We start from the raw sequence: 15069 nt of genomic DNA, 5'->3' as shown, positions 1-15069 counted from the left end.
GTGACTGTGTCCCTTTAATTGGTATGGGGGTCTTTATAACATGGGGTGGTGATATACCGTACATTTACTGATAATATGGGGGATGATATGCATGTACTGATTATATGGGGGGTGATATACATGTACTGATAATATGGAGAGTGATATACATGTACTGATTAATAATATGGGGTTGACATATATGTGCTGATTATATGGGGATAATATGCACTGTGGTAGATCGTCTCACTCGGCTGCACACAGAGGTAGTCAGTGGAACACTGTGCCTTTAAGGATGCACATGGTTTATTAGTACAGCATAAACCAAGGTTTTAAGCACAAAAGAAAACACCGCCCTCTGGGCAAAACAGCAAAACAAAACGGTAGCACTTCATGCAGTCCTTGCACTAGTGGGGGTCAGCCCACTCTGGGTTAACAATGTCCTAACCCAAGCACTATGTGCAAAACACTCTCCTGGAGTCTTCCTCTCCAGGCCCTCAACAGCCCACACTAACCCTGGAGTTCAGCAATTTAAAGCCAGATCATGGGACTGATCACATGATCCTGACATCACACAGGTACTGTAAGGACACTGCAAGTGGAGATACGTGGATCTCCTCCCACCTGCTCTATGGAGGTCCTCTAAAACCAGCCCATAATATAACTTTCAATAAACCGATCCAACACATATTGTGCTGGAGAAAACAATTCTGGTCTTACATCACTGACGCCATCATGCGCAGTGACACGTATCTCCCCTCCATCACTTCACCAGTGACCCTGTCACAACATGTACTGATTATATGGGGGCGATTTACAGTGGGTACAGAAAGTATTCAGATTCCTTTAAATTTTTCACTCTTTGTTTCATTGCAGCCATTTGGTAAATTCAAAAAAGTTCATTTTTTCTCATTAATGTACACTCTGCACCCCATCTTGACTGAAAAAAAACAGAAATGTAGAAATTTTTGCAAATTCATCAAAAAAGAAAAGCTAAAATATCACATGGTCATAACTATTCAGACCCTTCGCTCAGTATTGAGCAGAAGCATGCATTTGAGTTAGTACAGCCATGAGTCTTCTTGGGAATAATGCAACAAGTTTTTCACACCTGGATTTGGGGATCCTCTGCCATTCTTTCTTGAAGATCCTCTCTAGTTCCGTCAGGTTGGATGGTGAACATCGGTGGACAGCCATTTTCAGGTCTCTCCAGAGATGCACAGTTGGGTTTAGGTCAGGGCTCTGGCTGGGCCAGTCAAGAATGGTCACAGAGTTGTTCTGAAGCCACTCCTTTGTTATTTTACCTGTGTGCTTATGGTCATTGTCTTGTTGGAAGGTGAACCTTCGGCCAAGTCTGAGGTTCAGAGCACGCCGGAAGAGGTTTTCATCCAGGATATGTCTGTACTTGGCCGCATTCATGTTTCCTTCAATGGCAACCAGCCGTCCTGTCCCTGCGGCTGAAAAACACCCCCTTAGCATGATGCTGTCACCACCATGTTTCACTGTTGGGACATTGGGGGGAATTTAATAAAGTTTCAATACCATGTTTCCTGGCAGTTATTGTACATGTTATATTTGTCCAAAATTTTAGACTTTTATACCCCTGAGGTTGGTTTTGCAGGTCCATCATTCACAGTCTGAGTACGGACAGTGATACCTGGACCGTCTGCATGTCTCCTGACCCATAGTCATATAGGTCTATGAGGCTGCACTGTCAACCTGGTCATGGGAGTCACGAATAATGAACTATTGCTGAATAATCTTTATTGGGCAACTATCTAAGTCAGGGGTGGGGAACCTCAGGCCCCAGGGCCATTTACGGCCATCGATGACCTTTTATCAGGCCCCCGGGCAGATTCTCAGGGACCGCATTCTTGGGCAGGGAGGTGTATTTTGATTACAACCAGCTCATTTATTTCTTCTCGCTCTGTTAGCACATGACCCTTAGACAATTATATAGTAGATGATATTTTACTGTAATTAGTACTTAATATCAATTTGTCGGCTTGTTCCATGTTTACTTGATTACGCAGGGGCGTATTCTCTGCTGCATAAAAAGACATTACAAGGCTTCTATTCTGGCTCAATATAGACTACTCTATGTGACTGCAGATTGCTGAATCCAGACACTATGCACAATGTCAGAACTCCCCACCATTTGATATATATGTAAAACTAATTATCACATGTGTTTAAGATTGATTTCAGTGATCCATTGAGCCCTGACTCACAATAACACCACGAGATTATTTGAAAAACAAAAAAATTAAATCTTTATGAAACTTAAATCCAATTTACATAATTATTTGGAACACAGTGTGTATATATATATATATATATATATATATATATATATATATATATATAGTGGTGTAGTGACGTATGTTACAACCAGGGGGCGCTGTATGTGCTCCTCAGGATACGCATGGAGGCGTATCTGTAATGGTGATAATGAAACTGTGTCCAGCATGATTGTAAATGGCTGGTATGTGACTCAGAGGAAGTCCGCGCTGTAAGCCTGAAGTAATGTTGTTGTTCTGCGACCTGTAGTCCCACAAGTATTTGTATATCTGTAAAGGGAGGCTTGCAGGGTTGGTTGGAGAGCTGAGCAGGTCTGGCCAACCACACACCTCCCATCCAGGGGAGGGGTTACAGGTACATAATGTGACCGTGGTGTGGCACATGGTTCAGAGTGTTTGGACCTGTATGGTCTGTGTTGTAGGTCCTGAAAGAGGTCAGGTCTGTGTTGGAAGTTCCAGTGAGTGGAGACTTCCTGAAGAACACGTGGAGAGACCATGGACCTGGATGGTCTGTGTTGGAAGCTCCTGTGAGTGGAGACTTCCTGAATAGCACCTGGTGAGACCATGTACCTACAGAGCCTGGGGCGGCAACTGTGTTGGCGAAGCCAGGACTGACAAGGAGTCAGCGTGAGGAGCGCAGCTCCTGGAAGGTAACCCCAGACAAGGGGGTCTGTAATACATGGCAGAGAAGTATCTGCCATTGGAATAGAAACCACTGGAGACTAGACGGAGGTGGACATGACTTGGGGATGGGTGGACTGAGAACTCCTGCAGCCTTTGTTTCTATTGCAGTGTAGATTTTAAACAAGAGTGTTGTTGCTTTAAGAGGAAGGTGTTTAGATGTTTGTGCCTGGTGTATTACTGTGAGGAGGGTGGCGCTTATACAGGGGAGGCAACTCTGGCTCTCCCTCTTTCTCTCACAGGATGGACAGGAGGAAACATTAGAGGAAACATGTCTGCAGTTTCAGGGAGTATAATACTTGGGTTATCACCTCACATTATAGCTGATAGGAGCACATTCACTTCACACATCATATATTAGTGTAGTATCAGCTCCTACATCATATATCGGATCAATTTTACCTCAGAAATTCATGTAGCTGCCATGTTCCCTCATGTGTACTTCCCTGCAGACATGGCTGATATACTACTCCACATTCATCATGTATTAGTGTAGTCTCAGCTATTACATCTTATTTGGGAGCAATATTACCTCAGAGATTCATGTAGCTGCCATGTTCCTTCATGGGTCTGTTACAAGTTGCCTCACACACTGCAGAGACAGCTCCTGTGTGACCTGCTTACAGACATGGCTGTTGCGTCGCATTTCTGCTGTATTATACAGAGTCTTCATGAGTTTTGTGTATCTGTGTGATGGGTCAGAGCATTGGCACATACAGTGTCTGCTATTGGTAGCGTGGAGCTAGGCAGTTACAGGGACTAGTCACTGGTGAGAGGGAGCAGTAAAGGGATGGTATATATATATATATATATACCTTATATATATATGGGTAAGAGGCTTCATGTCTGTGCATTGTATGCTGCTGTCTGCTGATTCCCCTCTTCCCATTTATGGAGTCTGGTGACCTGTATGTGACCTCATCTCTGCTGCAGTACAGTCTGATGATGCTGGGTGATAACCAGGTTAGGGTACTTTCACACTAGCGTTTTTTGTAAATCCGTCACAATGCGTCGTTTTGCAGAAAAAACACATCCTGCAAAAGTGCTTGCAGGATGCGTTTTTTCCCCATAGACTTCTATTGGCGACGCATTTGCGACGGATTTGCACACTTCGCATCCGTCTTGCGACGGATGCGTTGTGCTTTGGCGGACCGTCGGGAAAAAAAACCCTACATGTAACGTTTTTTTCTCCCGACGGACCGCTTTTTCCGATCGTGCATGCGCGGCCGGAACTCCGCCCCCACCTCCCCGCACCTTACAATGGGGCAGCGGATGCGCCGGAAAAATGCATCCGCTGCACCCATTGTGCAAAGCGTTAAACGCTAGCGTCGGAATCTCTCCCCGACGCATTGCGACGGGGAGATTCCGACGCTAGTGTGAAAGAAGCCTTACTCTCACTATCTATATGTGATATATGAGAAAAGGGTCCATCTCTGCACAGCATGCTTATCATGTATACAGACTTTAAGTACATGTTAGATCCTGGGTCTCCAGGTTATTTTCCTTGCTGCACATATAATCTGTGCATGACTTCCAAATCCGTGCTTTATTTCTGGAGATAAGGCAGCCTTTAGTCTCATTATGTTGCATGCTGTCCTGCCTGATATATCCACCCCTTTTTCTGTATATACTTATGGCTGCAGGCAGCTTATCACAAGCCTGAGTGGATTACCTGGAGCCTTACTATATATATTTTATCAGGTGTCAATAATTATTCGGGGAGTAATTCAGCACATGGTGGGGTGGTGAGTGGGCACTAATAACTCAGCACATGGCGGGGGCAGTGAGTGGGCACTAATAACACAGTCATGGCGGGCAGTGAGTGGGCACTCCTAGTGTGATGTTGCACCTTGCTCTGGAGAACACATCATGGGCCCAGTTTTCAGCCCTGTCTCTCGTCTATTGTATGTAGGTAGTGTGACTGACTGGGGACACCGACCTTGCAGTTTTCTGCACATACACTTATGGCTGAAGGCAGCTTATACTAGACCTACATATTATATTTTCTTATGATGTATGTGCAGCTGGTGGTTAGAGAGCCTGTCTGTAACTGCTGTAGAGGAGCAGCCGGCTTCTTTATCGTTACAGCATATAACAGCATTGCCCATCATCGAATGTATCTGACCTTATGATGGGACATTTTCCAGGATCAACCTGTAATATGCCTTGGTTGTAAACTTACATGGTGTTTTCATCTTCACTTATCCCACATCTTGTGCAGTTGGGGGGATGGGGGGGCCTTGAAGTTGGTTATAAATTGGTCTGGGGGATCCATTGGGATATGGATTCCTCTTTTTGGAATTTAATTTGGTTCTTGATCTGGTGAATGGTAGAGGGGATTTTCAGCAAGGGTTTGTTGAATCCTCAGGAAGTTCAAGTGAACATTGGAACCCTGTGGTTATGATGTTCCCAAGCTAGTGGGGTAATGGCTGGGAGTAGAGTTGAGCGACCTTGACCTTTTTAGAGTCGAGCCGGGTTTCGCGAAACCCGACTATCTCAAAAGTCGGGTCGAGTGAAATCGGCCGATTATGACGTAAAGTCGGGATCGACCGAAACACGAAACCCAATGCAAGTCAATGGGGCAGCATAGTCGGCAGTGAGTGGGGGCCAGGAAAACACCTAGAGTGCCCATTTTAATGTCAAAACCATCCATTCTTCTTAATGAAGCTTGTCAAGCGTAATTTACCTTATAATAATTGGAAGGCATTTGAAATTGGGGGTCATTTGGCTAAAGTTGTGGTGGGTAGGGCTGGTTCAAGTAATTAGTGGGCCCAGGAAATCTGGACCACGTCACGGCAGTGGAGCAGGGAGAGGTAAGTATTTCAACTTTGCAAGTGCTGTGAACCTGAGCAAGCAGGGGGGGCCCACTCGTTGGCATTGGCACTGGCACAGGGCCCCTCAAAGTACAGCGGTGTGTTTGCACGGCGGGGGCGCCTCCCACCGGCAGCAACACTTTTGCGTACTATTAGAGGCCCTGTGCCAGTGACGTCGCCAACTAGTATTCCTCCCCCCACCTGATGAAGGAACCTGCACTTTCATCTGCACCTTCCTCTTTGTCCCCGTGTAAGGTGGTATGGTATGCGGGAAGAGCAACCTGACTTTCAGCAGGGTCACAATGTTGTTGTGTAGCGTGCACGGGGAATGTTGCGTTATGGGTCAATGTACCAGCAGACTCATCTATCATTGGCTGGGCAATGGGCAGGATGAGGAGGAAACACAGATATAGGCCCAAAGAATAAAGTTGGCTAAATGCAGTTCAAAATTGGTAACACAGGAATAACCAGGGGGCATTGCAGTGGAGGACAACTGGAATGAGAGGCTGACACAGAGAGTAGGCCCAAATCAGTAAGTAGTCGAAATGCAGTTCAAAATTGGCAACCGTAGTAAACAGGCGGCACAGCTTTGTTCAGTGGAGGAGAACAGCAAGGAGTGGCAGACACCGATATTAGGCCCCAACCCAACTAGTAGGCCAAATGCAGTCTAACATTAACAACTACTTAACGAGCGCCTGAAAACGGAATTTCAGGACAGGAAACCAGGAGAACAGCAAGGAGTGGCAGACACCGATAGTAGGCCCCAAACCAACTAGTACGCCAAATGCAGTTGTTCCGTTTAACCACAATTTAATGAGAGCCTGAAGATAGAAGTTCAGGAAAGGCAACCTGGAGAACACCTTGGAGTGGAACACACCATCTCTCTACACCCCATACCCAATTTGTAGGCCTAATGCAGTGTAGTTTCCAAGAACTACTAAACGAGAGCCGGAAGATCGAAGCTCAGGAAAGGCAACCTGGAGAACACCTTGGAGTGGAACACACCATCTCTCTACACCCCATACCCAATTTGTAGGCCTAATGCAGCGTAGTTTCCAACAACTACTAAACGAGAGCCGGAAGATCGAAGCTCAGGAAAGGCAACCTGGAGAACACCTTGGAGTGGAACACACCATCTCTCTACACCCCATACCCAATTTGTAGGCCTAATGCAGCGTAGTTTCCAACAACTACTAAACGAGAGCATGAAGATCGAAGCATTGGCGAGGAAACCTGGGGAACACCTTCGAGTGGAACACACCATCTCTCTACACCCCATACCCAATTTGTAGGCCTAATGCAGCGTAGTTTCCAACAACTACTAAACGAGAGCCGGAAGATCGAAGCTCAGGAAAGGCAACCTGGAGAACACCTTGGAGTGGAACACACCATCTTTCTACACCCCATACCCAATTTGTAGGCCTAATGCAGCGTAGTTTCCAACAACTACTAAACGAGAGCATGAAGATCGAAGCATTGGCGAGGAAACCTGGGGAACACCTTGGAGTGGAACACACCATCTCTCTACACCCCATACCCAATTTGTAGGCCTAATGCAGCGTAGTTTCCAACAACTACTAAACGAGAGCCGGAAGATCGAAGCTCAGGAAAGGCAACCTGGAGAACACCTTGGAGTGGAACACACCATCTCTCTACACCCCATATCCAATTTGTAGGCCTAATGCAGTGTAGTTTCCAACAACTACTAAACGAGAGCATGAAGATCGAAGCATTGGCGAGGAAACCTGGGGAACACCTTGGAGTGGAACACACCATCTCTCTACACCCCATACCCAATTTGTAGGCCTAATGCAGTGTAGTTTCCAACAACTACTAAACGAGAGCATGAAGATCGAAGCTCAGGAAAGGCAACCTGGGGAACACCTTGGAGTGTAACAAGCCCTCTCTCTACACCACGGAAGGGCTGATTCTTAGGAAGGAAGGCTGTCGGAAAGAAGCAGGGCGCGTCCGAGGGTGATTATATTCTTATTAGGTATATACTCACCCTCGGACGCGCCCTGCTTCTTTATTTGTAATGAATGTTTATTTGCAATGTTGTTTTGACTTACTCTATTTTTTTGGTAAATAATGATTTTATTATTTTCATTGTTTTGCATCTTCTTGGCAATAATATAAAGAAGACGCGACAGGACAACACTCGGTGGATGCCATATCTGTGTTTTAAATTGAAAAAAACTTTCAGTTAACTACTTGCAGGAGAAAGTTATTGTAGCTGGTGGCCATTTTTAGTACTGTACCAGATTTTTGTTGTATGTGTTTGTTTTTAATGTTAAAATGTCTGCATTTGATATTTCTCCAGTATTTTCTTTTTTATAAGCAAAATACTTATTTTTATATTTTCTGATGTTGGTTCAAGGGGTACACGGGCAGCAGTAGACAGGTCAGTGGAGGCCTAGTGGAAGGAGGGACCGCAGACAGGCTTCGAAGCCCTAACATAATAAATTGGGCTGGCTGTAGGCAATTTAAAATTGGTTCCAGGGGCACAAGGGCGGCAGTAGACAGGTCAGTGGAGGCCTAGTGGAAGGAGGGACCGCAGACAGGCTTCGAAGCCCTAACATAATAAATTGGGCTGGCTGTAGGCAATTTAAAATTGGTTCCAGGGGAACACGGGCAGCAGTAGACAGGTCAGTGGAGGCCTAGTGGAAGGAGGGACCGCAGACAGGCTTCGAAGCCCTAACATAATAAATTGGGCTGGCTGTAGGCAATTTAAAATTGGTTCCAGGGGAACCCGGGCAGCAGTAGACAGGTCAGTGGAGGCCTAGTGGAAGGAGGGACCGCAGACAGGCTTCGAAGCCCTAACATAATAAATTGGGCTGGCTGTAGGCAATTTAAAATTGGTTCCAGGGGAACCCGGGCAGCAGTAGACAGGTCAGTGGAGGCCTAGTGGAAGGAGGGACCGCAGACAGGCTTCGAAGCCCTAACATAATAAATTGGCCTGGCTGTAGGCAATTTACAATTGGTTCCAGGGGAACACGGGCGGCAGTAGACAGGTCAGTGGAGGCCTAGTGGAAGGAGGGACCGCAGACAGGCTTCGAAGCCCTAACATAATAAATTGGGCTGGCTGTAGGCAATTTAAAATTGGTTCCAGGGGAACCCGGGCAGCAGTAGACAGGTCAGTGGAGGCCTAGTGGAAGGAGAGACCGCAGACAGGCTTCGAAGCCCTAACATAATAAATTGGGCTGGCTGTAGGCAATTTAAAATTGGTTCCAGGGGAACACGGGCAGCAGTGGCCTGGTCAGTGTAGTAGTAGTGGAAAAACGGGCCGCAGACAGGCTTCGAAGGCCTAACATAACAAAAATTGGGATGTAGGCAATTTACAATTGGTTCCAGGGGAACACGGGCAGCAGTAGACAGGTCAGTGGAGGCCTAGTGGAAGGAGGGACCGCAGACAGGCTTCGAAGCCCTAACATAATAAATTGGCCTGGCTGTAGGCAATTTACAATTGGTTCCAGGGGAACACGGGCGGCAGTAGACAGGTCAGTGGAGGCCTAGTGGAAGGAGGGACCGCAGACAGGCTTCGAAGCCCTAACATAATAAATTGGGCGGGCTGTAGGCAATTTAAAATTGGTTCCAGGGAAACCCAGGCAGCAGTAGACAGGTCAGTGGAGGCCTAGTGGAAGGAGGGACCGCAGACAGGCTTCGAAGCCCTAACATAATAAATTGGGCTGGCTGTAGGCAATTTAAAATTGGTTCCAGGGGAACACGGGCAGCAGTGGCCTGGTCAGTGTAGTAGTAGTGGAAAAACGGGCCGCAGACAGGCTTCAAAGGCCTAACATAACAAAAATTGGGATGTAGGCAATTTACAATTGGTTCTAGGGGAACACGGGCAGCAGTAGACAGGTCAGTGAAGGCCTAGTGGAAGGAGGGACCGCAGACAGGCTTCGAAGCCCTAACATAATAAATTGGCCTGGCTGTAGGCAATTTACAATTGGTTCCAGGGGAACACGGGCGGCAGTAGACAGGTCAGTGGAGGCCTAGTGGAAGGAGGGACCGCAGACAGGCTTCGAAGCCCTAACATAATAAATTGGGCTGGCTGTAGGCAATTTAAAATTGGTTCCAGGGGAACCCGGGCAGCAGTAGACAGGTCAGTGGAGGCCTAGTGGAAGGAGGGACCGCAGACAGGCTTCGAAGCCCTAACATAATAAATTGGGCTGGCTGTAGGCAATTTAAAATTGGTTCCAGGGGAACCCGGGCAGCAGTAGACAGGTCAGTGGAGGCCTAGTGGAAGGAGTGACCACAGACAGGCTTCGAAGGCCTAACATAAGAAAAATGTCAATACAATGGTATTGACAGTGCCAGGCATTGAAGGATGTCAGCGCATAGACTAAACATTGGTGGAGCTGTGAGAGAAAATTTTGCAAGTGGTAGAGCACTGTTTGACCTGGGGGGGGGACTGTCTTGTGGCCGGCGGTACAGGCCCAGGGCCCCTCATATTACAACGGTGTGTCTGACGTTGGGTGCGCACCACCACCGCCAGACACTTTATTGTACTATGAGGGACCTAGTGGCAGTGCCGTCGACCAAAAGCGGGCACACCCACCTCTTCAGACAAACAGTACTCTCACGGGTGCTGGCGCCAAGTGGCGATACCACGGCCCCGTGTGGGGACTTTGGCCATTTAGGGAGGTGTTAACATGTCGGATGCTGGACAATCAGGTGCTGCAAATTACGAGATTGGAAAAGTCGTTCAGAATAGTCCACAGGCAAGACCTTTACATAGGAAAGCTAGGTGTCAGCCATGCAAGGTGGGGCAAAAGATTTCGAAATCCAGTTGTGGTTCATTTTAATGAAGGTTAGATCATCTACATTTTGGGTAGCCAGACGAGTCCTTTTTTCTGTTAGTATTGAACCTGCAGCACTGAATACTCTTTCTGATAGGACACTAGCTGCCGGGCAAGCAAGCTCCTGCAATGCATATTCTGCCAATTCTGGCCAGGTGTCTAATTTTGATGCCCAGTAATCAAATGGGAATGACGGTTGAGGGAGAACGTCGATAAGGGATGAAAAATAGTTAGTAACCATACTGGACAAATGTTGTCTCCTGCCACTTTGAATTGATGCTGCAGTACCTGTCCTGTCTGCGGTCATAGCAAAATCACTCCACAACCTGGTCAGAAAACCCCTCTGGCCAACGACACTTCTGATTTCTGCCCCTCTAACACCTCTGGTCTGCTGGCCCCTGCAGCTCGTGTTAGAACGATCACGGGCGCTGTGTGCAGGGAATGCCAGAAGCAAACGGTCAACAAGAGTTGATTGTTTGGTTGCTAATATTAGTTCCAAGTTCTCATATGGCATTATATTTTGCAATTTGCCTTTATAGCGAGGATCAAGGAGGCAGGCCAACCAGTAATCGTCATCGTTCATCATTTTTGTTATGCGTGTGTCCCTTTTGAGGATACGTAAGGCATAATCCGCCATGTGGGCCAAAGTTCCAGTTCTCAAATCTGTGGTTGTGCTTGGTTGAGGGGCAGTTTCAGGCAAATCCACGTCACTTGTGTCCCTCCAAAAACCAGAACCCGGCCTTGCCGCGCCAACAATTTCCACTGGCCCCGGAAAAGCTTCCTCATTAAAAATATAATCATCCCCATCATCCTCCTCGTCCTCCTCCTCCTCTTCGCCCGCTACCTCGTCCTGTACACTGCCCTGGCCAGACAATGGCTGACTGTCATCAAGGCTTTCCTCTTCCTCAGCTGCAGACGCCTGATCCTTTATGTGCGTCAAACTTTGCATCAGCAGACGCATTAGGGGGATGCTCATGCTTATTATGGCGTTGTCTGCACTAACCAGCCGTGTGCATTCCTCAAAACACTGAAGGACTTGACACATGTCTTGAATCTTCGACCACTGCACACCTGACAACTCCATGTCTGCCATCCTACTGCCTGCCCGTGTATGTGTATCCTCCCACAAAAACATAACAGCCCGCCTCTGTTCACACAGTCTCTGAAGCATGTGCAGTGTTGAGTTCCACCTTGTTGCAACGTCTATGATTAGGCGATGCTGGGGAAGGTTCAAAGAACGCTGATAGGTCTGCATACGGCTGGAGTGTACGGGCGAACGGCGGATATGTGAGCAAAGTCCACGCACTTTGAGGAGCAGGTCGGATAACCCCGGATAACTTTTCAGGAAGCACTGCACCACCAGGTTTAAGGTGTGAGCCAGGCAAGGAATGTGTTTCAGTTGGGAAATGGAGATGGCAGCCATGAAATTCCTTCCGTTATCACTCACTACCTTGCCTGCCTCAAGATCTACAGTGCCCAGCCACGACTGCGTTTCTTTCTGCAAGAACTCGGACAGAACTTCAGCGGTGTGTCTGTTGTCGCCCAAACACTTCATAGCCAATACAGCCTGCTGACGTTTGCCAGTAGCTGCCCCATAATGGGAGACCTGGTGTGCAACAGTGGCAGCTGCGGATGGAGTGGTTGTGCGACTGCGGTCTGTGGACGAGGTCTCGCTTCTGCAGGAGGACGAGGAGGAGGAGGAGGGGGTGCGAATGGCTACAGCCAACTGTTTCCTAGACCGTGGGCTAGGCAGAACTGTCCCAAACTTGCTGTCCCCTGTGGACCCTGCATCCACCACATTTACCCAGTGTGCCGTGATGGACACGTAACGTCCCTGGCCATGCCTACTGGTCCATGCATCTGTTGTCAGGTGCACCTTTGTGCTCACAGATTGCCTGAGTGCATGGACGATGTGCTCTTTAACATGCTGGTGGAGGGCTGGGATGGCTTTTCTGGAAAAAAAGTGTCGACTGGGTAGCTCGTAGCGTGGTACAGCGTAGTCCATCAGGGCTTTGAAAGCTTCGCTTTCAACTAACCGGTAGGGCATCATCTCTAATGAGATTAGTCTAGCTATGTGGGCGTTCAAACCCTGTGCACGCGGATGCGAGGCTAAGTACTTCCTTTTTCTAACCATAGTCTCATGTAGGGTGAGCTGGACTGGAGAGCTGGAGATCGTGGAACTAGCGGGGGTGCCGGTGGACATGGCAGACTGAGAGACGGTGGGAGATGGTATTGTTGCCGCCGGTGCCCTAGATGCAGTGTTTCCTACTACGAAACTGGTGATTCCCTGACCCTGACTTCTTTGGCCTGGCAAAGAAACCTGCACAGATACTGCAGGTGGTGCAGAAAATGGTGGCCCTACACTGCCGGAAGGGATGTTGCGTTGATGACTAGCTTCATTGGCCGAGGGTGCTACAACCTTAAGGGACGTTTGGTAGTTAGTCCAAGCTTGCAAATGCATGGTGGTTAAATGTCTATGCATGCAACTTGTATTGAGACTTTTCAGATTCTGCCCTCTGCTTAAGGTAGTTGAACATTTTTGACAGATGACTTTGCGCTGATCAATTGGATGTTGTTTAAAAAAATGCCAGACTGCACTCTTTCTAGCATCGGATACCTTTTCAGGCATTGCAGACTGAGCTTTAACCGGATGGCCACGCTGTCCTCCAACAGGTTTTGACTTTGCCACGCGTTTTGGGCAAGATACGGGCCCGGCAGATGGAACCTGTTGCGATGTTGATGCCTGCTGCGGCCCCTCCTCCTCCGCTTCAGAACTGCTGCCGCCTGCACCCTGTTCCCCCAATGGCTGCCAATCGGGGTCAAGAACTGGGTCATCTATTACCTCTTCTTGTAGCTCGTGTGCAACTTCGTCTGTGTCACCTTGTCGGTCGGTGGTATAGCGTTCGTGATGGGGCAACATAGTCTCATCAGGGTCTGATTCTTGATCAGCACCCTGCGAGGGCAATGTTGTGGTCTGAGTCAAAGGACCAGCATAGTAGTCTGGCTGTGGCTGTGCATCAGTGCACTCCATGTCAGATTCAACTTGTAATGGGCATGGACTGTTAACTGCTTCACTTTCTAAGCCAGGGACGGTATGTGTAAAGAGCTCCATGGAGTAACCCGTTGTGTCGCCTGCTGCATTCTTCTCTGTTGTTGTTTTTGCTGAAGAGGACAAGGAAGCGACTTGTCCCTGACCGTGAACATCCACTAACGACGCGCTGCTTTTACTTTTACCAGTTTCACGAGAGGAGGCAAAAGAGCTAGAGGCTGAGTCAGCAAGATAAGCCAAAACTTGCTCTTGCTGCTCCGGCTTTAAAAGCGGTTTTCCTACTCCCAGAAAAGGGAGCGTTCGAGGCCTTGTGTAGCCAGACGACGAACCTGGCTCCACAGCTCCAGACTTAGGTGCAATATTTTTTTTCCCACGACCACCTGATGCTCCACCACTACCACTACCCTCATTACCAGCTGACAATGAACGCCCCCGGCCACGACCTCTTCCACCAGACTTCCTCATTGTTTTAAAAACGTTACCAAACTAACGGTATTTGTTGCAGTCACACAACTTACACGGTGAGCTATAACTTCAGTATGATTTAGCTACCCCTTTACAGGTGGGTGAGACCACAACGAAAATCAGGCACAATGTTACACACTCTGTTGTTGGTGGCAACAAATGAGAGAGATGCCACACACGCAGGACTGTCACTGAAGCGCAAATGTAAATATTAATCTCCCACTGATTTGTGTTTTTTTTTTTAAAAAGGAGACTTTAGAAAAAAAAAAAAAAATGATTTTTTAAGGAAGAATTTATAAACCAAATAAAATGAAATGATTTTTTCAGGGAGAATTTAGAAAACAAATAAAACATAAAATAGCCTTTCTAGGGCCCAGTGAGTGAGAGAGGACGCACACAGGAGTCAGGAGTGGCACACAAGCCCAGAGGCCAATATTTATCTCCCACTGATTGATTTAGTGATTTTTTCAGGTAGATTTTGGAACCCAAATCAAGCAAAAAAATTAATAGGCTTTCTATGGCCCACAATTGGAGAGAGAGAGATGGCACACCCAGGAGTCAAGACTGGCACACAAGCAGAAAGGGCAATATTAATCTCCCACTGATTTGATTTTTTTTTTTTTTTCAAGGAGACTTTAGAAAAAAAAATACAAAAAAATGAGTTTTTCAGGAAGAATTTAGAAACAAAATAAAATAAAATGATTGTTTCAGGGAGAATTTAGAAAACAAATAAAAGAAAAATAGGCTTTGTAGGGCCCACTGAGTGAGAGAGGACGCACACAGAAGTCAGGAGTGGCACACAAGCCCAGAGGCCAATATTTATCTCCCACTGATTGATTTAGTGATTTTTTCAGGTAGATTTTGGAACCCAAATCAAGCAAAAAAATTAATAGGCTTTCTATGGCCCACAATTGGAGAGAGAGAGATGGCACACCCAGGAGTCAAGACTGGCACACAAGCAGAAAGGGCAATATTAATCT

The sequence above is a fragment of the Ranitomeya imitator genome, chromosome 5 (assembly GCF_032444005.1).
Source record: "Ranitomeya imitator isolate aRanImi1 chromosome 5, aRanImi1.pri, whole genome shotgun sequence".
Taxonomy (NCBI): domain Eukaryota; kingdom Metazoa; phylum Chordata; class Amphibia; order Anura; family Dendrobatidae; genus Ranitomeya; species Ranitomeya imitator.
The sequence above is the reverse complement of the archived record's forward strand: the minus strand, read 5'-3'. Positions refer to the sequence as shown.